At 55.6% G+C, this 21,509-nt stretch overlaps 21 non-coding genes and 5 pseudogenes across 21 annotated transcripts; all 26 read left to right on the forward strand.

Moving 5' to 3' along the window:
• The first annotated feature begins 2 nt into the window (after nucleotides 1-2).
• On the forward strand, nucleotides 3-116 carry LOC121680132. Its single transcript, XR_006021576.1, has one exon. It is a non-coding gene; the product is annotated as a U5 spliceosomal RNA (small nuclear RNA).
• A 155-nt stretch (nucleotides 117-271) lies between these two features.
• Nucleotides 272-462, forward strand: LOC121681868. The gene has a single exon (XR_006022329.1). It is a non-coding gene; the product is annotated as a U2 spliceosomal RNA (small nuclear RNA).
• A 362-nt stretch (nucleotides 463-824) lies between these two features.
• On the forward strand, nucleotides 825-938 carry LOC121680138. Its single transcript, XR_006021577.1, has one exon. It is a non-coding gene; the product is annotated as a U5 spliceosomal RNA (small nuclear RNA).
• A 155-nt stretch (nucleotides 939-1,093) lies between these two features.
• Nucleotides 1,094-1,181, forward strand: LOC121684445 (annotated as a pseudogene).
• A 1,582-nt stretch (nucleotides 1,182-2,763) lies between these two features.
• LOC121683950 lies at nucleotides 2,764-2,940 on the forward strand (annotated as a pseudogene).
• A 344-nt stretch (nucleotides 2,941-3,284) lies between these two features.
• LOC121680144 lies at nucleotides 3,285-3,398 on the forward strand. The gene has a single exon (XR_006021578.1). It is a non-coding gene; the product is annotated as a U5 spliceosomal RNA (small nuclear RNA).
• A 155-nt stretch (nucleotides 3,399-3,553) lies between these two features.
• On the forward strand, nucleotides 3,554-3,744 carry LOC121681929. The gene has a single exon (XR_006022356.1). It is a non-coding gene; the product is annotated as a U2 spliceosomal RNA (small nuclear RNA).
• A 363-nt stretch (nucleotides 3,745-4,107) lies between these two features.
• On the forward strand, nucleotides 4,108-4,221 carry LOC121680147. Its single transcript, XR_006021580.1, has one exon. It is a non-coding gene; the product is annotated as a U5 spliceosomal RNA (small nuclear RNA).
• Nucleotides 4,222-6,408: 2,187 nt separating this feature from the next.
• LOC121684301 lies at nucleotides 6,409-6,618 on the forward strand (annotated as a pseudogene).
• A 344-nt stretch (nucleotides 6,619-6,962) lies between these two features.
• LOC121680152 lies at nucleotides 6,963-7,076 on the forward strand. Its single transcript, XR_006021581.1, has one exon. It is a non-coding gene; the product is annotated as a U5 spliceosomal RNA (small nuclear RNA).
• Nucleotides 7,077-7,231: 155 nt separating this feature from the next.
• Nucleotides 7,232-7,324, forward strand: LOC121684715 (annotated as a pseudogene).
• A 1,556-nt stretch (nucleotides 7,325-8,880) lies between these two features.
• LOC121683617 lies at nucleotides 8,881-9,070 on the forward strand. Its single transcript, XR_006022854.1, has one exon. It is a non-coding gene; the product is annotated as a U2 spliceosomal RNA (small nuclear RNA).
• A 362-nt stretch (nucleotides 9,071-9,432) lies between these two features.
• On the forward strand, nucleotides 9,433-9,546 carry LOC121680158. Its single transcript, XR_006021585.1, has one exon. It is a non-coding gene; the product is annotated as a U5 spliceosomal RNA (small nuclear RNA).
• Nucleotides 9,547-9,701: 155 nt separating this feature from the next.
• On the forward strand, nucleotides 9,702-9,892 carry LOC121681992. Its single transcript, XR_006022385.1, has one exon. It is a non-coding gene; the product is annotated as a U2 spliceosomal RNA (small nuclear RNA).
• Nucleotides 9,893-10,236: 344 nt separating this feature from the next.
• On the forward strand, nucleotides 10,237-10,350 carry LOC121680165. The gene has a single exon (XR_006021587.1). It is a non-coding gene; the product is annotated as a U5 spliceosomal RNA (small nuclear RNA).
• Nucleotides 10,351-10,505: 155 nt separating this feature from the next.
• LOC121682043 lies at nucleotides 10,506-10,696 on the forward strand. Its single transcript, XR_006022398.1, has one exon. It is a non-coding gene; the product is annotated as a U2 spliceosomal RNA (small nuclear RNA).
• Nucleotides 10,697-11,058: 362 nt separating this feature from the next.
• Nucleotides 11,059-11,172, forward strand: LOC121680179. Its single transcript, XR_006021589.1, has one exon. It is a non-coding gene; the product is annotated as a U5 spliceosomal RNA (small nuclear RNA).
• Nucleotides 11,173-11,327: 155 nt separating this feature from the next.
• Nucleotides 11,328-11,518, forward strand: LOC121682104. Its single transcript, XR_006022429.1, has one exon. It is a non-coding gene; the product is annotated as a U2 spliceosomal RNA (small nuclear RNA).
• Nucleotides 11,519-11,880: 362 nt separating this feature from the next.
• Nucleotides 11,881-11,994, forward strand: LOC121680182. The gene has a single exon (XR_006021590.1). It is a non-coding gene; the product is annotated as a U5 spliceosomal RNA (small nuclear RNA).
• Nucleotides 11,995-17,260: 5,266 nt separating this feature from the next.
• Nucleotides 17,261-17,460, forward strand: LOC121683584. The gene has a single exon (XR_006022846.1). It is a non-coding gene; the product is annotated as a U2 spliceosomal RNA (small nuclear RNA).
• A 362-nt stretch (nucleotides 17,461-17,822) lies between these two features.
• LOC121680188 lies at nucleotides 17,823-17,936 on the forward strand. The gene has a single exon (XR_006021593.1). It is a non-coding gene; the product is annotated as a U5 spliceosomal RNA (small nuclear RNA).
• A 155-nt stretch (nucleotides 17,937-18,091) lies between these two features.
• Nucleotides 18,092-18,282, forward strand: LOC121682113. The gene has a single exon (XR_006022434.1). It is a non-coding gene; the product is annotated as a U2 spliceosomal RNA (small nuclear RNA).
• A 345-nt stretch (nucleotides 18,283-18,627) lies between these two features.
• LOC121680194 lies at nucleotides 18,628-18,741 on the forward strand. Its single transcript, XR_006021594.1, has one exon. It is a non-coding gene; the product is annotated as a U5 spliceosomal RNA (small nuclear RNA).
• Nucleotides 18,742-18,896: 155 nt separating this feature from the next.
• LOC121684646 lies at nucleotides 18,897-19,019 on the forward strand (annotated as a pseudogene).
• A 1,734-nt stretch (nucleotides 19,020-20,753) lies between these two features.
• LOC121683678 lies at nucleotides 20,754-20,941 on the forward strand. Its single transcript, XR_006022872.1, has one exon. It is a non-coding gene; the product is annotated as a U2 spliceosomal RNA (small nuclear RNA).
• A 362-nt stretch (nucleotides 20,942-21,303) lies between these two features.
• LOC121680199 lies at nucleotides 21,304-21,417 on the forward strand. The gene has a single exon (XR_006021595.1). It is a non-coding gene; the product is annotated as a U5 spliceosomal RNA (small nuclear RNA).
• Nucleotides 21,418-21,509: the final 92 nt, after the last annotated feature.

The following is a 21,509-nucleotide window of genomic DNA, read 5'->3' on the forward strand; positions in this document are numbered from 1 at the left end:
CATCGCTCGGGTTTCTCTTCATCTCGTACAAATCTTTCGCCTTTTACTAAAGATTTCCGTGGAGGGGAACTGCCCCGAGTTTACGGTATTTTTGGAAGCTCTGCTTCGGCGGAGCTGCACCTGCCTGTCCAAAGTCAAGCGTCGTGGTGTTTTGTTTTGCGGCGGCGGCGGCGGCGGCGGTCCGCTTTTGCTGGCCCCGCCTCCCCCCGTAACCATGTGAGCGCGGGGGGCGTCGCTAGAGGGGCCGCCGCACCCCGTGCAGTTGTGGGGTATCGCTTCTCGGCCTTTTGGCTAAGATCAAGTGTAGTATCTGTTCTTATCAGTTTAATATCTGATACGTCCTCTACCCGAGGACCATATATTAATCTGATTTTTGGAACAGGGAGACGGAAGAGGGGCTTGCTCCGTCCGCTCCACGCATCGACCCGGTATTGCAGCGACTCCGGGAACGGTGCACATTCCTTTGACTGTGTAAGAAAAGAACCAACCCAGTGGAACTGACTGACTGACTGACTGACTGACTGACTGACTGACTGTGATGAAATCCTCCTTAGCAGAGCAGACGCAGCAGCAGGAGTCCTTGCCAGGTGTTTTGGCCAACCGCGCCACCTCCCTTTTCGGCCCCTTTTGGGTTTTCCCGCCCTTTTACTCTTTTTTTTTTTTTTTTTTTTTTTTTTTTTTTTTTTTTTTTTTTTTACACATTTAAATTTAAAGGGGATGTTGATACTGCAGTCTTGTTGCCACTGGGCAACGCCTTGGAGTCACCCTCACGTCCACGACCGGCGCCGTTCATGCTCTCCGTCCGGCGTGCCCTGTGGCAGCCATCGCTCGGGTTTCTCTTCATCTCGTACAAATCTTTCGCCTTTTACTAAAGATTTCCGTGGAGGGGAACTGCCCCGAGTTTACGGTATTTTTGGAAGCTCTGCTTCGGCGGAGCTGCACCTGCCTGTCCAAAGTCAAGCGTCGTGGTGTTTTGTTTTGCGGCGGCGGCGGCGGCGGCGGTCCGCTTTTGCTGGCCCCGCCTCCCCCCGTAACCATGTGAGCGCGGGGGGCGTCGCTAGAGGGGCCGCCGCACCCCGTGCAGTTGTGGGGTATCGCTTCTCGGCCTTTTGGCTAAGATCAAGTGTAGTATCTGTTCTTAACAAACAAGGATTACCCGAGGCAGCGATGGCGGATCTGTTGGAGGCGACGAAGGGGATCCCGAGGTATGCGATTCGGTACCTGATCCCGGAGGCGAGGAGGACGGAGCTGAATCGGGCTGGGTTCGGCGAGGTCATCTTGAAAGGCGTGTTGGGATTATCGGGAGCGGACGTGCTGTGCTTTCAGGATTACCCGGCGTTGGGGAGGCATGACGTCACGTTTAGGACGGAGGAGGATCTGCGCGTGGCATACGGGAAGGGGAAAGGAGACCCAAGGATCGTGGGAATCAAGCGAGTGGTGTGGAGCGCAGCCAACGTGGTGGTGGTGCAGGTTTTTAATCCGCACGTGTTGGAGCTGGACGTCCGGGGGTTCCTTAGCCGGTATTGTAGCACGGTGTCATCGGGGGAGAAGGTCACAGACGGCAACGGATTTTGGACGGGCAAGTGGAGGTATTGTGTGCGGTTTCGTACTTCTGGGGAGGGCCGCCAGCTGCGGCCGCCACATTTGTTTGCACTGGGGACAGACCGTGGGAGGGTGTTTTTACCGGACTTACCTACTGTTTGTTGGGGATGTGGGGAAGAGGGGCATTTGAGGAGCGAATGTGTGGCGCAGCGGTGTGTGCGTTGTGGGGTGGTGGGGCACGTGGTGAAGGACTGTGGGGAGAGAAGGGAGTGTTCTTTGTGCGGGTCTAAGGATCACCTGTTTCTGAGGTGCCCGAAGAGACAGAGTTATGCGGGAGCGGTGGTGGGGAGATCTGGCGGTGGGGGGGTTTCTGTTTCCCCCGCAGGGGCTCCTTTGGTGATGGATGTGCTGGAGAGGAGGCCGACGGGACCGCCGGCGGTGGGCACGAGCGGAGGAACGGGAGCTGCAGGATCTGCTGGTGGAGTGGGAGCTGGGCCGCATGGAGGCAGCCTGGTGGCTACGGCTACCGCTAGGCCGCATGGCAGCCAAGATGGCCGCCCAGAGGTCGGAGGGTCGGCGGGGTCGAAGGGCAGGCCGGGCGTGGCCATGGAGAGTGTCGGGGTGCTGAGCTGGGCGGAGGCAACGGCTTCCCAGGAAGAGGAGATGGCGGAGATGGCGATGGTGTCTGGGAAGCGCCCCCTGGAGGGCGGAGGTCCGGAGAGTGCTCCCGTGCGGCGTCAGCGGCCGGGGGAGGGGGTGGCGGCCTTTGATCGCTCCCTGCCCCTGGTGGCGGAATCGGGAACTACGGGCGAGTTGGTGGAGCGGGAGTCGGATGAGTCGGCGGATTCGGTGGAGTCGGTGACGGAGAGGCGGACCGTAGGACGGGGGAGTCGCCCCCCTCCTGCCCAGCTTGCTGGGTGGGATGTGGACAGTTTGAAGCGGACTATGGGCATGGACTAGTGGGTTGTTGGTGGTGGGATTGTGTAAGTGCGGGTGTTTTATGGTGTGTGGGGAGGAGTAGGGAGGTTTGTGTGTGGGTGGGTTGGGATTGAGTTATGGGGTTTGTCTTCGGCTGGGCCTGTGTGCCCGAGCTCTTTTCTATGGGGCGTTTGTGCCCGTATGTTGCAGCCTTTCTTTTTCTCTTTTTCTCTTTCTGTGCTTTCTGCGTTCTTCATGTTCTGGCTGTGACTATGATTTGATAATGATTATGATTTGGTATGAATAAACTTCAATATAAAAAAAAAATCTGTTCTTATCAGTTTAATATCTGATACGTCCTCTACCCGAGGACCATATATTAATCTGATTTTTGGAACAGGGAGACGGAAGAGGGGCTTGCTCCGTCCGCTCCACGCATCGACCCGGTATTGCAGCGACTCCGGGAACGGTGCACATTCCTTTGACTGTGTAAGAAAAGAACCAACCCAGTGGAACTGACTGACTGACTGACTGACTGACTGACTGACTGACTGTGATGAAATCCTCCTTAGCAGAGCAGACGCAGCAGCAGGAGTCCTTGCCAGGTGTTTTGGCCAACCGCGCCACCTCCCTTTTCGGCCCCTTTTGGGTTTTCCCGCCCTTTTACTCTTTTTTTTTTTTTTTTTTTTTTTTTTTACACATTTAAATTTAAAGGGGATGTTGATACTGCAGTCTTGTTGCCACTGGGCAACGCCTTGGAGTCACCCTCACGTCCACGACCGGCGCCGTTCATGCTCTCCGTCCGGCGTGCCCTGTGGCAGCCATCGCTCGGGTTTCTCTTCATCTCGTACAAATCTTTCGCCTTTTACTAAAGATTTCCGTGGAGGGGAACTGCCCCGAGTTTACGGTATTTTTGGAAGCTCTGCTTCGGCGGAGCTGCACCTGCCTGTCCAAAGTCAAGCGTCGTGGTGTTTTGTTTTGCGGCGGCGGCGGCGGCGGCGGTCCGCTTTTGCTGGCCCCGCCTCCCCCCGTAACCATGTGAGCGCGGGGGGCGTCGCTAGAGGGGCCGCCGCACCCCGTGCAGTTGTGGGGTATCGCTTCTCGGCCTTTTGGCTAAGATCAAGTGTAGTATCTGTTCTTATCAGTTTAATATCTGATACGTCCTCTACCCGAGGACCATATATTAATCTGATTTTTGGAACAGGGAGACGGAAGAGGGGCTTGCTCCGTCCGCTCCACGCATCGACCCGGTATTGCAGCGACTCCGGGAACGGTGCACATTCCTTTGACTGTGTAAGAAAAGAACCAACCCAGTGGAACTGACTGACTGACTGACTGACTGACTGACTGACTGACTGTGATGAAATCCTCCTTAGCAGAGCAGACGCAGCAGCAGGAGTCCTTGCCAGGTGTTTTGGCCAACCGCGCCACCTCCCTTTTCGGCCCCTTTTGGGTTTTCCCGCCCTTTTACTCTTTTTTTTTTTTTTTTTTTTTTTTTTTTTTTTTTTTTTTTTTTTTTACACATTTAAATTTAAAGGGGATGTTGATACTGCAGTCTTGTTGCCACTGGGCAACGCCTTGGAGTCACCCTCACGTCCACGACCGGCGCCGTTCATGCTCTCCGTCCGGCGTGCCCTGTGGCAGCCATCGCTCGGGTTTCTCTTCATCTCGTACAAATCTTTCGCCTTTTACTAAAGATTTCCGTGGAGGGGAACTGCCCCGAGTTTACGGTATTTTTGGAAGCTCTGCTTCGGCGGAGCTGCACCTGCCTGTCCAAAGTCAAGCGTCGTGGTGTTTTGTTTTGCGGCGGCGGCGGCGGCGGCGGTCCGCTTTTGCTGGCCCCGCCTCCCCCCGTAACCATGTGAGCGCGGGGGGCGTCGCTAGAGGGGCCGCCGCACCCCGTGCAGTTGTGGGGTATCGCTTCTCGGCCTTTTGGCTAAGATCAAGTGTAGTAGATCGTGCACGCGACGGGAAGGCGATGGGGACGTTGGGTCCACTACGATTGAGGAACACGATCCGCTTTGTGGTTCCGGTGAGCAGAAGGAAGGACATGAGGAGAGAGGACTTTTCGGACAAGGTGTTGCTGGATATTTTGGATTTGGGAGTGCGGGAGGTTCTTTGTCTGCAGGAGTATCGGCCTCAAGGTACGTTCGACGTTACTTTTCGGACGGAAATGTTTTTTGAAATGGCGAAGAAGAGGATTACAGAGAAATTGCATGTGGATTTATTGAGGGGTATGGGGCTTTTTTCATCTGAGACTCATGTTTTTGTGCACATGTTTAATCCGTTCGTGTTGGAGGAGGACATTGTTGCTTTTCTGGGGAGATACTGTGTGGATGTGCGGGAGGGTGCGAAAGTGACTGACTCGAGGGGTTTTTGGACGGGAAGGAGACGTTTTAAAGTTCGCTTTAAAGTTGGTGCTTCGCCTCCCCAGTCCTTCGCGTTGGGGCCAGACAGGGGTTACTTGTTTGTCCCTGGGAGGCCTGGGGGTTGCTGGAAGTGTGGGGAAGGTGGGCATGTTAGAGAGGACTGTAAAGTTACCAGGTGCCGCCATTGTGGCTCTACGGAGCACATGGCAGCGAAATGTTTGGCTCCGAAGACCTGCAGTCTTTGTGGGTCTTCGGAGCACCTGTTTAGAGCCTGCCCAGGTCGGAAGAGTGCTGCTGTGGGTCGTGAAGAGTCTGAGGGTCGAGGACCGACGGACGTGCGGTCGGCTGCTGGAGAGGAGTCCCCTATGCCCCCCGGGAGGACTCTTTCGAGGCTTGCTGATCCTTTGTCTGACGGTGGCCATGCGGTCGCTAAGATGGCGGCTAACGATGAGCAGGTGGTGAGCCATGTGGTAGCAAAGATGGTGGCTAGCAGCGAGCAGGTGGTGAGTGCACATGGAGCTGCTGCTGAGAGGCCCTCTGTTCCCACCCCGGAGGGTTCATCTCAGGTTGCAGCTCCCCAGGCTGTTAATGTTGTTAGTGTGCTTTCCCCTAGGCCTACAGCTGATTCCCCCCAGGCTGTGGCCGAGGACATGTGTTCTGGTGTTCCTGTGGCTTCTCCTGGGCCTCTGGCTGATCCCCCCCAGGCTGTGGCTGAGGAGACATGTTCTGATGTTGCTGTGGATGAGTCGGCGGGAGTGGTGTCACCTGGGTCGTGGGCTGATTGCCCCTTCGATGAGGAGGTGGTGATCACAGGAGTGGTGCCAGCTGCAGGGAAGCGCCCCCTGGAGGACAGCGGGTCGGAGGAGACTCCAGTGCGCCGCCGCAGGTCGGGCCCGACAGTGCAGGTGTTTGGCCAGGTCACCCCCCTGGAGGAAGATGAGGGCGATGACGACGGCGAGGAGGAGATCGAGGTCGATGATGGCAGGCCCTGTGATGAGTTGGTGATCGGCTCGGATTTGCTTCTGGGCTGGGACGAGAAGAATTTGAAGCAGCTGACTGGCATGGTCGAGTCAAGTGGAAGAGACTGATGTGTGTTTACAAGGTCGACTGCGATGATATGGAGGCCGTGGGCGCCGAGGCCAGTTGTGCCGTGGTGGCTGGAGGCGGGGCCTCCCCGGATTTTCTTCTGGGGGGCGATGAGGACAATTTGAAGGCTACTACTCTTCTGGTGGAGCCTAGGAATGCGGACTCTTTGTTGTGAGGTGTGTTTGGTGATGGGTATGTTCTTGTTGGTAGTTTTGTGAATGGGCTGATTAAAGTCAAGTGACGTGTTCTGGCCCTAGTACGCATGATTGTTTGATGATGGCTGTGCATTTCATTTGTTGGGGTTTTGTGGCTTTGGGTTGTCTGTACTGATGACTGTATGGTTTGGTTTGATGTTGTATGGTTTAGTCTGTATTGATGACTGTATGGTTTGGTTTGATGTTGTATGGTTTAGGGATGGTATAATTTTCTTTTGACGTCCGGTGGGCGTGTTTTTCTTTACTGGTGTTTTTCGGTCGTCCAGGGGGACGTATGTATGGTTTGACTCATGTCATGCAATAAACGAATAAAAAAAAAAAAAAAAAAAAAAAAATCTGTTCTTATCAGTTTAATATCTGATACGTCCTCTACCCGAGGACCATATATTAATCTGATTTTTGGAACAGGGAGACGGAAGAGGGGCTTGCTCCGTCCGCTCCACGCATCGACCCGGTATTGCAGCGACTCCGGGAACGGTGCACATTCCTTTGACTGTGTAAGAAAAGAACCAACCCAGTGGAACTGACTGACTGACTGACTGACTGACTGACTGACTGACTGTGATGAAATCCTCCTTAGCAGAGCAGACGCAGCAGCAGGAGTCCTTGCCAGGTGTTTTGGCCAACCGCGCCACCTCCCTTTTCGGCCCCTTTTGGGTTTTCCCGCCCTTTTACTCTTTTTTTTTTTTTTTTTTTTTTTTTTTACACATTTAAATTTAAAGGGGATGTTGATACTGCAGTCTTGTTGCCACTGGGCAACGCCTTGGAGTCACCCTCACGTCCACGACCGGCGCCGTTCATGCTCTCCGTCCGGCGTGCCCTGTGGCAGCCATCGCTCGGGTTTCTCTTCATCTCGTACAAATCTTTCGCCTTTTACTAAAGATTTCCGTGGAGGGGAACTGCCCCGAGTTTACGGTATTTTTGGAAGCTCTGCTTCGGCGGAGCTGCACCTGCCTGTCCAAAGTCAAGCGTCGTGGTGTTTTGTTTTGCGGCGGCGGCGGCGGCGGCGGTCCGCTTTTGCTGGCCCCGCCTCCCCCCGTAACCATGTGAGCGCGGGGGGCGTCGCTAGAGGGGCCGCCGCACCCCGTGCAGTTGTGGGGTATCGCTTCTCGGCCTTTTGGCTAAGATCAAGTGTAGTATCTGCGCTTGCCAAGAAGAAGGCGATGTCACTGGGGGTGGGTGCTTGCACCCTCCGGCTGGAGTTTCCGGTGGATTTAGGTGTGGAGGTGACCCGTGGCTTCGTGGCAGAGAAGATCCTGAGGGATGAGCTGGGGCTGTCGGGAAAGGAGGTCCTGTGTCTGCAGGCTGCTCGGCCGCCTTTTCAGTACGAGGTGACGTTTCGGGAGGTGTCCTTTCTGCATGCGACGATGAGGCGATGGCAGGAGATCCGGAAGCGGGATGACGACAACGTGCTGTGGAAGTGCGGTTGGGAGTTTGGAGAGGAGATGTACACGGTGGTGATCCATGTCTTCAACCCGCACGTGCTGGAGAAGGACATCAGGTCGTTTTTGGAGAGGTATTGTAGCCGGATTGCTGAGGGGGAGAAGATCGTGGACGAGTTTGGATTTTGGACGGGGAAGAGGAGGTATCGAGTGACGTTTCATCTGCGGCCGAATGGAGAGTGGATGATTCCGCCTCATGAGTTCGCGTTGGGGGCAGACCGCGGCAGGTTGTTTGTGCCTCAACTGCCGAACACTTGCTGGACTTGTGGACAGCGTGGACATTTGCGGGGTGAGTGTAAGGCTAAGCCGTGCTATCGGTGTGGGACTGTGGGGCATTTAGCCAATGTTTGTAAGGCTGCAAGGACTTGTAATTTGTGTGGGAAGGGGGACCATTTGTTTGTGTCATGTCCGAAAAGGAGTAGTTATGCTGGGGTGGTGGCTGGTGGGTCTATTGCTGTGTCTGGTGGTGGTGGGAGGCAGGTTGCTGGGGGTACTGTGTTGCAGGTTGTTGCCCCGGCTCCCAAAGTGGTGCCGGTGGCAGTTTCGCCTGTGTTGGAAGGACCTGGAGGGACTGGAGGCACGTTGAAGGATGCGCCGCATGGCCGCCAAGATGGCCGACTGGGAGACAAAGGGATGGGGAAGCACATGGCTGCCATGCAGACGGTGGGAGGAGTCGCTGCCGAGGTGGAGAGGAAGACGGTTGGAGATTGGGCGGAGCATACCGAATCGCAGGAAGTGGAGATGGCAGGTATGGCGGAGATGGCTGGGAAGCGCCCCCTGGAGGATGGGGGTCCGGATGACACTCCGGTGAGGCGTCTGCGGACGGGGGCGTTGGTCCCCGGTCCTTCGTTGCCCCCGGAGGCCGGGCCTGGTACTGCGAGTGGTCAGGTGGTGGTGGAGCCGGACGGAACGGATAGCTCGGCGGGCTCTGTGCGGGAGGTGTTGCCTGCTGGGGGGGTGGTTTCTCCCACCCCCCCTGCCCAGCTGGTGGGATGGGATGTGGACAGCTTGAAACGGACTTTGGGTATGGACTAGTCGGGTCCTGGTGGTGGGGAGGAGAAGTGATGGGGAGGTTGTGTTTGTGCTGGGTTGATGTATGTTTTGTGAGGGTTGGGGTGGATTAAAGTTTGTGGGTGGGTTGGTTTTTGCTGTGTTTGGCCGGGCCTGCGTGCCTGGGCCCTTGTGATTATGTGTTATTGTTTATGGTGGCAGCCTCTAGTCTAGCTTAAATTAACTTCCTTCTGTATCTTTTGTGTGTTGTGTGTATTATATGTGTATCTCCTGTGTGTTGTAGTTTCAAGGCTGCTGTGCTCTGTTTATATTCAATAAAAAAAAAAAAAAAAAATCTGTTCTTATCAGTTTAATATCTGATACGTCCTCTACCCGAGGACCATATATTAATCTGATTTTTGGAACAGGGAGACGGAAGAGGGGCTTGCTCCGTCCGCTCCACGCATCGACCCGGTATTGCAGCGACTCCGGGAACGGTGCACATTCCTTTGACTGTGTAAGAAAAGAACCAACCCAGTGGAACTGACTGACTGACTGACTGACTGACTGACTGACTGACTGTGATGAAATCCTCCTTAGCAGAGCAGACGCAGCAGCAGGAGTCCTTGCCAGGTGTTTTGGCCAACCGCGCCACCTCCCTTTTCGGCCCCTTTTGGGTTTTCCCGCCCTTTTACTCTTTTTTTTTTTTTTTTTTTTTTTTTTTTTTTTTTTTTTTTTTTTTACACATTTAAATTTAAAGGGGATGTTGATACTGCAGTCTTGTTGCCACTGGGCAACGCCTTGGAGTCACCCTCACGTCCACGACCGGCGCCGTTCATGCTCTCCGTCCGGCGTGCCCTGTGGCAGCCATCGCTCGGGTTTCTCTTCATCTCGTACAAATCTTTCGCCTTTTACTAAAGATTTCCGTGGAGGGGAACTGCCCCGAGTTTACGGTATTTTTGGAAGCTCTGCTTCGGCGGAGCTGCACCTGCCTGTCCAAAGTCAAGCGTCGTGGTGTTTTGTTTTGCGGCGGCGGCGGCGGCGGCGGTCCGCTTTTGCTGGCCCCGCCTCCCCCCGTAACCATGTGAGCGCGGGGGGCGTCGCTAGAGGGGCCGCCGCACCCCGTGCAGTTGTGGGGTATCGCTTCTCGGCCTTTTGGCTAAGATCAAGTGTAGTATCTGTTCTTATCAGTTTAATATCTGATACGTCCTCTACCCGAGGACCATATATTAATCTGATTTTTGGAACAGGGAGACGGAAGAGGGGCTTGCTCCGTCCGCTCCACGCATCGACCCGGTATTGCAGCGACTCCGGGAACGGTGCACATTCCTTTGACTGTGTAAGAAAAGAACCAACCCAGTGGAACTGACTGACTGACTGACTGACTGACTGACTGACTGACTGTGATGAAATCCTCCTTAGCAGAGCAGACGCAGCAGCAGGAGTCCTTGCCAGGTGTTTTGGCCAACCGCGCCACCTCCCTTTTCGGCCCCTTTTGGGTTTTCCCGCCCTTTTACTCTTTTTTTTTTTTTTTTTTTTTTTTTTTACACATTTAAATTTAAAGGGGATGTTGATACTGCAGTCTTGTTGCCACTGGGCAACGCCTTGGAGTCACCCTCACGTCCACGACCGGCGCCGTTCATGCTCTCCGTCCGGCGTGCCCTGTGGCAGCCATCGCTCGGGTTTCTCTTCATCTCGTACAAATCTTTCGCCTTTTACTAAAGATTTCCGTGGAGGGGAACTGCCCCGAGTTTACGGTATTTTTGGAAGCTCTGCTTCGGCGGAGCTGCACCTGCCTGTCCAAAGTCAAGCGTCGTGGTGTTTTGTTTTGCGGCGGCGGCGGCGGCGGCGGTCCGCTTTTGCTGGCCCCGCCTCCCCCCGTAACCATGTGAGCGCGGGGGGCGTCGCTAGAGGGGCCGCCGCACCCCGTGCAGTTGTGGGGTATCGCTTCTCGGCCTTTTGGCTAAGATCAAGTGTAGTATCTGTTCTTATCAGTTTAATATCTGATACGTCCTCTACCCGAGGACCATATATTAATCTGATTTTTGGAACAGGGAGACGGAAGAGGGGCTTGCTCCGTCCGCTCCACGCATCGACCCGGTATTGCAGCGACTCCGGGAACGGTGCACATTCCTTTGACTGTGTAAGAAAAGAACCAACCCAGTGGAACTGACTGACTGACTGACTGACTGACTGACTGACTGACTGTGATGAAATCCTCCTTAGCAGAGCAGACGCAGCAGCAGGAGTCCTTGCCAGGTGTTTTGGCCAACCGCGCCACCTCCCTTTTCGGCCCCTTTTGGGTTTTCCCGCCCTTTTACTCTTTTTTTTTTTTTTTTTTTTTTTTTTTTTTTTTTTTTTTTTTTTTACACATTTAAATTTAAAGGGGATGTTGATACTGCAGTCTTGTTGCCACTGGGCAACGCCTTGGAGTCACCCTCACGTCCACGACCGGCGCCGTTCATGCTCTCCGTCCGGCGTGCCCTGTGGCAGCCATCGCTCGGGTTTCTCTTCATCTCGTACAAATCTTTCGCCTTTTACTAAAGATTTCCGTGGAGGGGAACTGCCCCGAGTTTACGGTATTTTTGGAAGCTCTGCTTCGGCGGAGCTGCACCTGCCTGTCCAAAGTCAAGCGTCGTGGTGTTTTGTTTTGCGGCGGCGGCGGCGGCGGCGGTCCGCTTTTGCTGGCCCCGCCTCCCCCCGTAACCATGTGAGCGCGGGGGGCGTCGCTAGAGGGGCCGCCGCACCCCGTGCAGTTGTGGGGTATCGCTTCTCGGCCTTTTGGCTAAGATCAAGTGTAGTATCTGTTCTTATCAGTTTAATATCTGATACGTCCTCTACCCGAGGACCATATATTAATCTGATTTTTGGAACAGGGAGACGGAAGAGGGGCTTGCTCCGTCCGCTCCACGCATCGACCCGGTATTGCAGCGACTCCGGGAACGGTGCACATTCCTTTGACTGTGTAAGAAAAGAACCAACCCAGTGGAACTGACTGACTGACTGACTGACTGACTGACTGACTGACTGTGATGAAATCCTCCTTAGCAGAGCAGACGCAGCAGCAGGAGTCCTTGCCAGGTGTTTTGGCCAACCGCGCCACCTCCCTTTTCGGCCCCTTTTGGGTTTTCCCGCCCTTTTACTCTTTTTTTTTTTTTTTTTTTTTTTTTTTTTTTTTTTTTTTTTTTTTACACATTTAAATTTAAAGGGGATGTTGATACTGCAGTCTTGTTGCCACTGGGCAACGCCTTGGAGTCACCCTCACGTCCACGACCGGCGCCGTTCATGCTCTCCGTCCGGCGTGCCCTGTGGCAGCCATCGCTCGGGTTTCTCTTCATCTCGTACAAATCTTTCGCCTTTTACTAAAGATTTCCGTGGAGGGGAACTGCCCCGAGTTTACGGTATTTTTGGAAGCTCTGCTTCGGCGGAGCTGCACCTGCCTGTCCAAAGTCAAGCGTCGTGGTGTTTTGTTTTGCGGCGGCGGCGGCGGCGGCGGTCCGCTTTTGCTGGCCCCGCCTCCCCCCGTAACCATGTGAGCGCGGGGGGCGTCGCTAGAGGGGCCGCCGCACCCCGTGCAGTTGTGGGGTATCGCTTCTCGGCCTTTTGGCTAAGATCAAGTGGAGCATCTCGCGCACGCGATTTTGAAGGCGATGACGTCGATGGACGAGACTGTGCCGGCCAGTGGGGTGCGGCTGAGGTATTCGGTTCGGATTTTGCTGGGTTCCAGAGTGGAGGTTCGGGAGAGGGTTCACCTAGGATTTTTTATGGACGACATCTTGGAGAAGATTTTTGGATTTGGTGAGTCCACGCTATTTTGTGTTCAGGATTTTGCACGGGCAGGCTTTTTTGATGTCACTTTTTTTTCGGCGGCGAGTTGCCATAAGTTTTTCACTGATTTTTTGAATGCTAAAGACAATCCTGCTTTAGCTGGCCTCACGGCAGTGCCTTTGTTTGATAATGACAATGTTTTAGTGACTGTTCATATGTATAACCCTTGGGTGGATACAGAAGAAATTACACTTTTTTTGGGACGCTTTTGCTCTTCTGTTCGAGGGGGCACCAAGGTGCTTAACCCATGGGGAGTATGGAATGGGAAGCGCCGGTTTTTTGTGCGTTTTAAGAGGGATTTGGAGGGGAAGCCTGTTTTTCCGCCTGGAAGTTTCCAGATCGGGCCCAACCGGGGCTTTTTGTTTTTCGCGGATATGCCGCAGCAGTGCCATAGGTGTGGGGGCCTGGGGCACACAAAGGCTGACTGTCTGGGGCTGGTGTGCCGTGCCTGCGGCGGTATCGGCCATGGACCGGCTGAATGCAGGGTGCCAAAGACGTGTAGCCTGTGTGGGGCCGGTGACCACCTTTACCGGGATTGCCCAGGGCGAAGGAGGTCCTTTGCTGAGGTGGCGAGAGCCAGCGCTAGCTCAGGGCTAGCTCCCGGGCCGCATGGCTTGGGGGCTAACGCTAGCTCTGGGCTAGCTCCCGGGCCGCATGGCCTGGGGGATTCGTCACAGCACCGTCCGGTGGTCGGAGGGGGTACCGCGGCTGTGGAGGAGCTTCCTGGTCCAGGGTCGGCGCGTGGTCTCCCCCTGGTGGCGTCGGAGGCCGGGGTTCCAGCTGACGCGAGTGACCCGGGGGTTCCAGGCGCCTACGTACTATGTCATCTGGAGGAGTCGGCGATGCTGCTATCGACGCAGGACCTGCTCTCTCCGCCGGGCTTGTCGTCCCCTGAGTCGGGGGATGACGGCCCTGAGGGTGTGGAGGGGATGGAGGAGGACCGAGGTGGTGCCAAGCGGGTGGCGTCTGAGGAGGAGTGGAGCGTCCAGCCGAAGCGGTCGAGGAGCAAGAAGAGCCGGGCGTCTCGTCCTCCCCCGGTGGAGGTGCTCGACACGTCCGACGAGCAGGAGGAGCAGGCCATGAGGTCGGTGGAGGGAGTTTTGGGCCAGGACGTGGCTCAGAGCATTGTGGAGTCGGTGGACGCGGTGGCCGTGGACAGAACTCTCGTGTGGTCGCACTCAGATGCCGAGGACGATGGTGGTGGGGTGAGTGGTGCGGCGACAGCTGTCGTGAGCACCGGGACTGAGGGTGTGGGTGGGGGGGGGAGGGGGAGGGGGGGGGGGGGCGGTTGCCGACATCAAGGAGTGGGAGTTGGGTGCCGAGGGACTGGACGGGGGGTGGTGAGGGATGAGTTTGGGTTTATTTTATTGTTTATTATGTCTGTGGGGTTTAAGTTTTGTTCATTGAATGTACGGGGGATGAGGGATGGGGGGAAGAGGGGTTCTGTGTTTGCTTTTTTGGGGACTTTGGGGTTCGATGTTTGTTTTCTTCAGGAATGTCACTTAAGGGATGAGGGGGATGTGCGGGTTTTTCAGGGGGGGTGGAGGTGGGGGCCATCTGTGTGGGGGGTGGGGGGGGCTCACGCAGATGGGGTGGGGATTCTGTTTGGTTCTGGGGATTTTGAGTTGGAATCAGTGGTGGGGGTGGTTCCAGGCAGGGTGTTATGTGCTGATGTTAGGGTGAGGGGCTTAGACTTGCGCTTAATATGTGTATATGCTCCAAGTGTGAGGGGGGAGAGGGTGGGTTTTTTTGAGGGTTTGGTTCCTTTGTTTTTATGTAACCGGGTGGTGGTGGCGGGTGGGGATTTTAATGTTTGTTTGGAGAGGAGGTCGGGGGGGAGTTTGGAGTTGGGACGGGTATGTGGGGATCTGGGGCTGCAGGACGCCTTTAAGGCGGTCGGGGTGGGTGGGGGCGGGGGAACGTGGAGGAATGCGCAGGGGGCGGAGTCGCGCCTGGACTACCTCTTCTTCCCGCGTGGGGTGGCCCTGGCAGACTTTCGGGTCACGCCGACATGGTGTTCAGACCACTGTGTGGTTTCGGCGAGGGCTGACTTGGGGGGGCTGGCCCGGGTTCGGCCTCGGTGGAGGTTTCCCAACGGGTTGCTGAAGGAGGAGGGGTTTAAGGCTGGGTGTGGGGATTTATTGGGGACACTGAGGGCGGGCAGGGCTGGGTTCCCATCGTGGACGGTCTGGTGGGAGGCTTTGAAGGTGGAGGTGGCAGCCTTTTGTCAGTCCTGGGTGGCCATGGGCAACAGGGACCGGAAGCGCCGCATGGGGGAGGTTTCAAGGGAGCTGGAGGCTTTGTGGCCTAGGTTGCAGGGGGGCAGCTTGGTGGTAGTGGAGAGGGTGGAGGAGCTCAAGCGGGAGATGGGGTCCTTCTTTGAGGCCCAGGCTAGGCGGCTGGAACTGGAGGCCAGGGTGGCTGCCTGGGATGACGAGAAGCCCTCTCGTTATTTTTTGCAGTCGGCCCGGGCTCGACAGAAGAGGGTGGCTATGCTGGGCTTGGAGGGTAGGAGGGGGTTAGTGACGGCCGCCTCTGATATGGCTGAGGTGGCAGCCGATTTCTACGAGGAGCTCTTCTCTGAGAGGCCAGGGTCGGAGGTTTTGGCGGGAGAGTTTCTGGGTAGCCTGGAGGGGAGGATGGGGGACGCTGAACGGGCAGGCTTGGAGGGGCCCCTCTCATTGGGGGAACTGACGGCGGCCTTTAAAAGCATGGCTGCTGATAAGTCCCCTGGGTTGGATGGGCTGACCTTAGAATTTTATCGGGCGTTCTGGGGAATTTTAGGTCCTGGGTTGGAGAGGGTGTTGGGGGAGAGTGAGCGGAGGGGCTCTCTGCCCTTTTCGATGAGGTCTGGGCTAGTAACCCTACTGTTCAAGAAGGGAGAGGCGACGAGGCTGGCCAACTGGAGGCCAATCACTCTCCTGGCCGTAGATTACAAGATCGCTGCGAAGGCCTTGGCCTTGAGGCTGAGGAGAGTGATGGCCTCAGTAATTGGTGAGGACCAGACCTGTGGAGTGGGGGGGCGGTGTTGTGCTCTGAACCTCTCTCTGCTCCGGGATGTGATTGCCTGGTCAGAGCAGAGGGCTTTGCCGTTGGCCTTGCTGAGTGTGGACCAGGAGAAGGCGTTCGATCGGGTTAGTCACCGATTCCTTCTCCTGGTCCTGGAACGCATGGGCTTTGGTCCGGGGTTTTTGCGGTGGCTCCGGCTGCTCTATAGGGGGGCTGGGAGCAGGGTAGCTATTAACGGCGTTATGTCTCGCCTGTTTCCTCAGGCCGGGGGGGTGCGGCAGGGGTGTCCCCTTTCGCCGTTGTTGTACGTGATGTACTTAGAACCGCTGGCGGCCTTTTTACGTAGGGATCCGAGAGTGAGGGGGGTCCACATGCCTGGAGGGGGGGGAGAGGAGGTTAAGGTGGCCCTGTATGCGGATGACACCACCCTTCTTCTGACCTCTGAGAGTGGGTTGCGCAGGGCGGGGGAGGTCTTAGATCTCTTCTGCAGGGCGACTGGGGCACGGGTGAATAGGGACAAGTCTGGGGTTATGTTTTTTGGGAGTTGGGCGGGTAGGACGGATGTCCCGGGGGGGTTTTCAGTGTCTCAAGAGGGGTTGAAGGTGTTGGGGGTTTGGTTTGGGAGGGGGGACAATGCGGCTAGGAATTGGGCGCTGGTTTTCCAGAAGGTGAGGGAGCGGCTTGCCAGGTGGAAATCCAGGTATTTGTCTCTGTCGGGGAGGGTGGCCGCGGTTCAGGCAGATGTCCTGCCGCTGATTAATCATTTGGCGCTGGTTTACCCTTTGCCTTTTCTTTGGGGGCGCAGGTTGGAGAGGGAGGTTTTTTCTTTTGTTTGGAGGGGGAAGGCCGAGTGGGTGGCGCGGGAATTGATGTACAGGGAGGTGGGGAGGGGCGGTCGGGGTGTTGCGTGTGTCCCTGTGAAAGCCCAGTCCATGTACACTGCTTTTCAGTGTCGCTTGGCTGTGGGGGACTTTCAGCACAAGGCAGTGCGGTGGGCGAGGTTTTGGTTGGGCTTCTCTGTAAGGCACCTCAGGCCCATGACCTCGGCTGAGCCCTGGTCATGGGAGGGGCCTGACCACTACCTCAAGGTGGCTGAGTTGCTGAAAGGGAATGAGTGGGCGTTGGAGGGTAGGAGGGTATTGGAGCACCGGACACTTTACAGGGGACGGATGGAGAGACGGTGGAGTGAGGCTGCCGAGCGGGAGGTGGTGCAGAGGAGGGTGGACTGGCAGGCTATTCAGCCTCCTGTTCTCAGGGGTGAAGGGAGGGACATCAACTGGTTGGCTGCTCTGGATCGGTTGCCGGTGAGGGAGCGCCTTCACCGGCATGGAATTAGCCGTACATCTTTGTGTGCTGTGGGGTGTGGGAGGGAGGAGACTGTTGATCATGTGTTTTGGTCCTGTCCAGGTGCCAGGGGGACTTGGAGTTTGGTGGAACAGTGGTGGTGTGGGTGGGCGGGGCTTTCACTTACAGCAGATCTGGTTTTGAAGGGGCGGGGTTTGGGGGGATTGAGGGGGGGTAAGAGGGTTGCTTTGTGGGTTTTGATTTCATTTGTTAAGTTGGCTTTGTGGGAATGGCGGGGAAGGTGCATTAAGAAGAAGCTGCCCGCTTTTGCCTCTAATGTTATTTTCTCGTGGTTTTTGGGTAAAGTGAGGAGGCATGTGCAGGAGTTTTTGACTGTGCATGGGGCTGATGAGACAAGGGGGGTTTGGGGTGGGTTGCCGAGGGTGGGGGTGGGTTAACGGAGGCATGATGGGATTATTTTATGTGTGATACATAATGTAAATATGTAAATAGGGTATGTAGGGTGTCTTGGTGGTGGGTAGTCTAATTGAGTCTAATGTGGACTATGTATGTTGTTTTGACTTTTTTGATTTTCAATAAAAACGAATATAAAAAAAAAAAAAATCTGTTCTTATCAGTTTAATATCTGATACGTCCTCTACCCGAGGACCATATATTAATCTGATTTTTGGAACAGGGAGACGGAAGAGGGGCTTGCTCCGTCCGCTCCACGCATCGACCCGGTATTGCAGCGACTCCGGGAACGGTGCACATTCCTTTGACTGTGTAAGAAAAGAACCAACCCAGTGGAACTGACTGACTGACTGACTGACTGACTGACTGACTGACTGTGATGAAATCCTCCTTAGCAGAGCAGACGCAGCAGCAGGAGTCCTTGCCAGGTGTTTTGGCCAACCGCGCCACCTCCCTTTTCGGCCCCTTTTGGGTTTTCCCGCCCTTTTACTCTTTTTTTTTTTTTTTTTTTTTTTTTTTTTTTTTTTTTTTTTTTTTACACATTTAAATTTAAAGGGGATGTTGATACTGCAGTCTTGTTGCCACTGGGCAACGCCTTGGAGTCACCCTCACGTCCACGACCGGCGCCGTTCATGCTCTCCGTCCGGCGTGCCCTGTGGCAGCCATCGCTCGGGTTTCTCTTCATCTCGTACAAATCTTTCGCCTTTTACTAAAGATTTCCGTGGAGGGGAACTGCCCCGAGTTTACGGTATTTTTGGAAGCTCTGCTTCGGCGGAGCTGCACCTGCCTGTCCAAAGTCAAGCGTCGTGGTGTTTTGTTTTGCGGCGGCGGCGGCGGCGGCGGTCCGCTTTTGCTGGCCCCGCCTCCCCCCGTAACCATGTGAGCGCGGGGGGCGTCGCTAGAGGGGCCGCCGCACCCCGTGCAGTTGTGGGGTATCGCTTCTCGGCCTTTTGGCTAAGATCAAGTGTAGTATCTGTTCTTATCAGTTTAATATCTGATACGTCCTCTACCCGAGGACCATATATTAATCTGATTTTTGGAACAGGGAGACGGAAGAGGGGCTTGCTCCGTCCGCTCCACGCATCGACCCGGTATTGCAGCGACTCCGGGAACGGTGCACATTCCTTTGACTGTGTAAGAAAAGAACCAACCCAGTGGAACTGACTGACTGACTGACTGACTGACTGACTGACTGACTGTGATGAAATCCTCCTTAGCAGAGCAGACGCAGCAGCAGGAGTCCTTGCCAGGTGTTTTGGCCAACCGCGCCACCTCCCTTTTCGGCCCCTTTTGGGTTTTCCCGCCCTTTTACTCTTTTTTTTTTTTTTTTTTTTTTTTTTTTACACATTTAAATTTAAAGGGGATGTTGATACTGCAGTCTTGTTGCCACTGGGCAACGCCTTGGAGTCACCCTCACGTCCACGACCGGCGCCGTTCATGCTCTCCGTCCGGCGTGCCCTGTGGCAGCCATCGCTCGGGTTTCTCTTCATCTCGTACAAATCTTTCGCCTTTTACTAAAGATTTCCGTGGAGGGGAACTGCCCCGAGTTTACGGTATTTTTGGAAGCTCTGCTTCGGCGGAGCTGCACCTGCCTGTCCAAAGTCAAGCGTCGTGGTGTTTTGTTTTGCGGCGGCGGCGGCGGCGGCGGTCCGCTTTTGCTGGCCCCGCCTCCCCCCGTAACCATGTGAGCGCGGGGGGCGTCGCTAGAGGGGCCGCCGCACCCCGTGCAGTTGTGGGGTATCGCTTCTCGGCCTTTTGGCTAAGATCAAGTGTAGTATCTGTTCTTGACAACTAGGACTACCCGAGACAGCGATGGCGGTGTCTGAGGCGGATGCGGTGGATGTGGTGCCGAAGTACGCCATGCAATTCTGGATCCCGAAGCTGCGGAGGGAGGAGTTTTCCAGGGAGCTGTTTGGAGCGGCAATCGTGAAGGGGCTGCTGAGGGCAACAGATAAGGAGGTGTTGTGCCTGCTGGCGTCGACGGTGGGTTACGACGTGACCTTCCGGTCGCCGGTGGATATGTTGGTCGCGGTTCGGCAGTGGAAGGAGGCTGGGGAAGGTCTACGGGTCGGCACGGTGGAGTTTGGACTGCGAATGAGGTTCTGGCGTCCGAAGAATACCGTGGTGGTGCAGGTCTTCAACCCCCACGTGCTGGAAGAGGATGTCCGTTGTCTGCTGGGGCGGTACTGCACGGAGGTGCCGCAGGGACGGCGCGTCGTGGATGTGAACGGCTTCTGGACGGGGAAGTGGTCGTACTCCGTGATGTTTCGGTCAGAGGGGGATCGCCAGGTGAGGCCTCCTTTCGCCTTCATGCTGGGGTCTGATAGAGGGAGGATTATCACTCCGGACTTGCCAAGTGAGTGTTGGGGTTGTGGGAGTGTGGGGCATTTGCGGAGTCAATGCACTGTGCTGGCTTGTTTGCGGTGTGGGTCGAAGGAACACTTGGTGAAGGACTGCAAGAAGTTGAGGGAATGTTCTTTGTGTGGGGCGACGGATCACCTTTTTGGGGGCTGTGGCAAGCGGAGGAGTTACGTGGCTGCTGTGTTGAAGGGCTGTGAATATTGTGGGGGGACAGATCATGTACCTTCGGCTTGTGCCAAGTGGAAGAAGTTCCAGGAGGCTGAGCGGCTGGTGCGCCAGGGGGGGGCTTCCACTGTGCCGGTGGGGGCCTCTGCTGTGCCCGCGGGGGTGAAGACGGTGCCGGCTGGTGCGACGGTGGCAAGAGCGAGTGGAGTGGAGGCGCCTGCGGCGTCTCTTGGAGGTTCGGGAGCTGGGCAGCTAGGTAGCCAAGATGGCTGCTTGGTGGCTAAGGCTACGGCTAGGCCGCATGGCAAACAAGATGGCCGCCGGGAGGCTGGTGCTGGTGGGCGGAGAGTGGACGACTGGGCGGAGGCCTCTGCTTCCCAGGAAGCGGAGATGGCAGAGCTGGCGGTGAAGGCGTCGGGGGCAGTGAAGCGCCCCCTGCAGGACGGGAGTGAAGGTGGGTCGCCGGGGACTCCGGTCCGCCGGTGCAAGGGTGGGGGCGGGGTCTCTGTCTCTAACAGGTTGGAGGCCCTGCTGGTGGAGGACGGTGGTGTTGGATCCATGGAGGTGGCGGCATCTAGTGGTGAGGAGGAGTCGGACGGGTCGACAGGCTCTGTGAGGGAGGGGAGTCCTTCCCCTTCTCCCCCTTCTTCGGGGGACTTGCTGGGGTGGGATGAGGTCAATTTGAAAAGGACTACTGGGATGTTGGACTGATTGGGGTTGCGGGTTGTGTTGGGATGTTGATGTTGCTGTTGTTGGGTTGTGTGGGGGTGGATTAAAAGTGTACTGTGGGTGGACGTGTTGGTTTTGTGTATGTGTGTCTTGACATTTTTTTGTTTTTTTGGCTGGGCCTGTGTGCCCGAGCTCCTTTATGTACCTGGTGCCTTGGGGCCTGCGTGCCCATTTTACCACAGCCTCTAGTCTAGTCTTCACTTCTTTCTGTATCTTTTGTGTGTTATATGTATCTTCTGTGTGTTTGTTTTTCAAGGCTGGTGGGACCTCTGTGCCGCATAGGACCAGCGCCCTCTGTGGTGGTGGTATGGCACGCCAAGTGTCTTCCTATGTGGTCTGTTATGGCTTATGTGAATAATAAAAAAAAAAAAAAAAATCTGTTCTTATCAGTTTAATATCTGATACGTCCTCTACCCGAGGACCATATATTAATCTGATTTTTGGAACAGGGAGACGGAAGAGGGGCTTGCTCCGTCCGCTCCACGCATCGACCCGGTATTGCAGCGACTCCGGGAACGGTGCACATTCCTTTGACTGTGTAAGAAAAGAACCAACCCAGTGGAACTGACTGACTGACTGACTGACTGACTGACTGACTGACTGTGATGAAATCCTCCTTAGCAGAGCAGACGCAGCAGCAGGAGTCCTTGCCAGGTGTTTTGGCCAACCGCGCCACCTCCCTTTTCGGCCCCTTTTGGGTTTTCCCGCCCTTTTACTCTTTTTTTTTTTTTTTTTTTTTTTTTTTTTTTTTTTTTTTTTTTTTACACATTTAAATTTAAAGGGGATGTTGATACTGCAGTCTTGTTGCCACTGGGCAACGCCTTGGAGTCACCCTCACGTCCACGACCGGCGCCGTTCATGCTCTCCGTCCGGCGTGCCCTGTGGCAGCCATCGCTCGGGTTTCTCTTCATCTCGTACAAATCTTTCGCCTTTTACTAAAGATTTCCGTGGAGGGGAACTGCCCCGAGTTTACGGTATTTTTGGAAGCTCTGCTTCGGCGGAGCTGCACCTGCCTGTCCAAAGTCAAGCGTCGTGGTGTTTTGTTTTGCGGCGGCGGCGGCGGCGGCGGTCCGCTTTTGCTGGCCCCGCCTCCCCCC

The sequence above is a fragment of the Alosa sapidissima genome, chromosome 1, assembly GCF_018492685.1.
Source record: "Alosa sapidissima isolate fAloSap1 chromosome 1, fAloSap1.pri, whole genome shotgun sequence".
In the NCBI taxonomy this organism is placed as follows: domain Eukaryota; kingdom Metazoa; phylum Chordata; class Actinopteri; order Clupeiformes; family Clupeidae; genus Alosa; species Alosa sapidissima.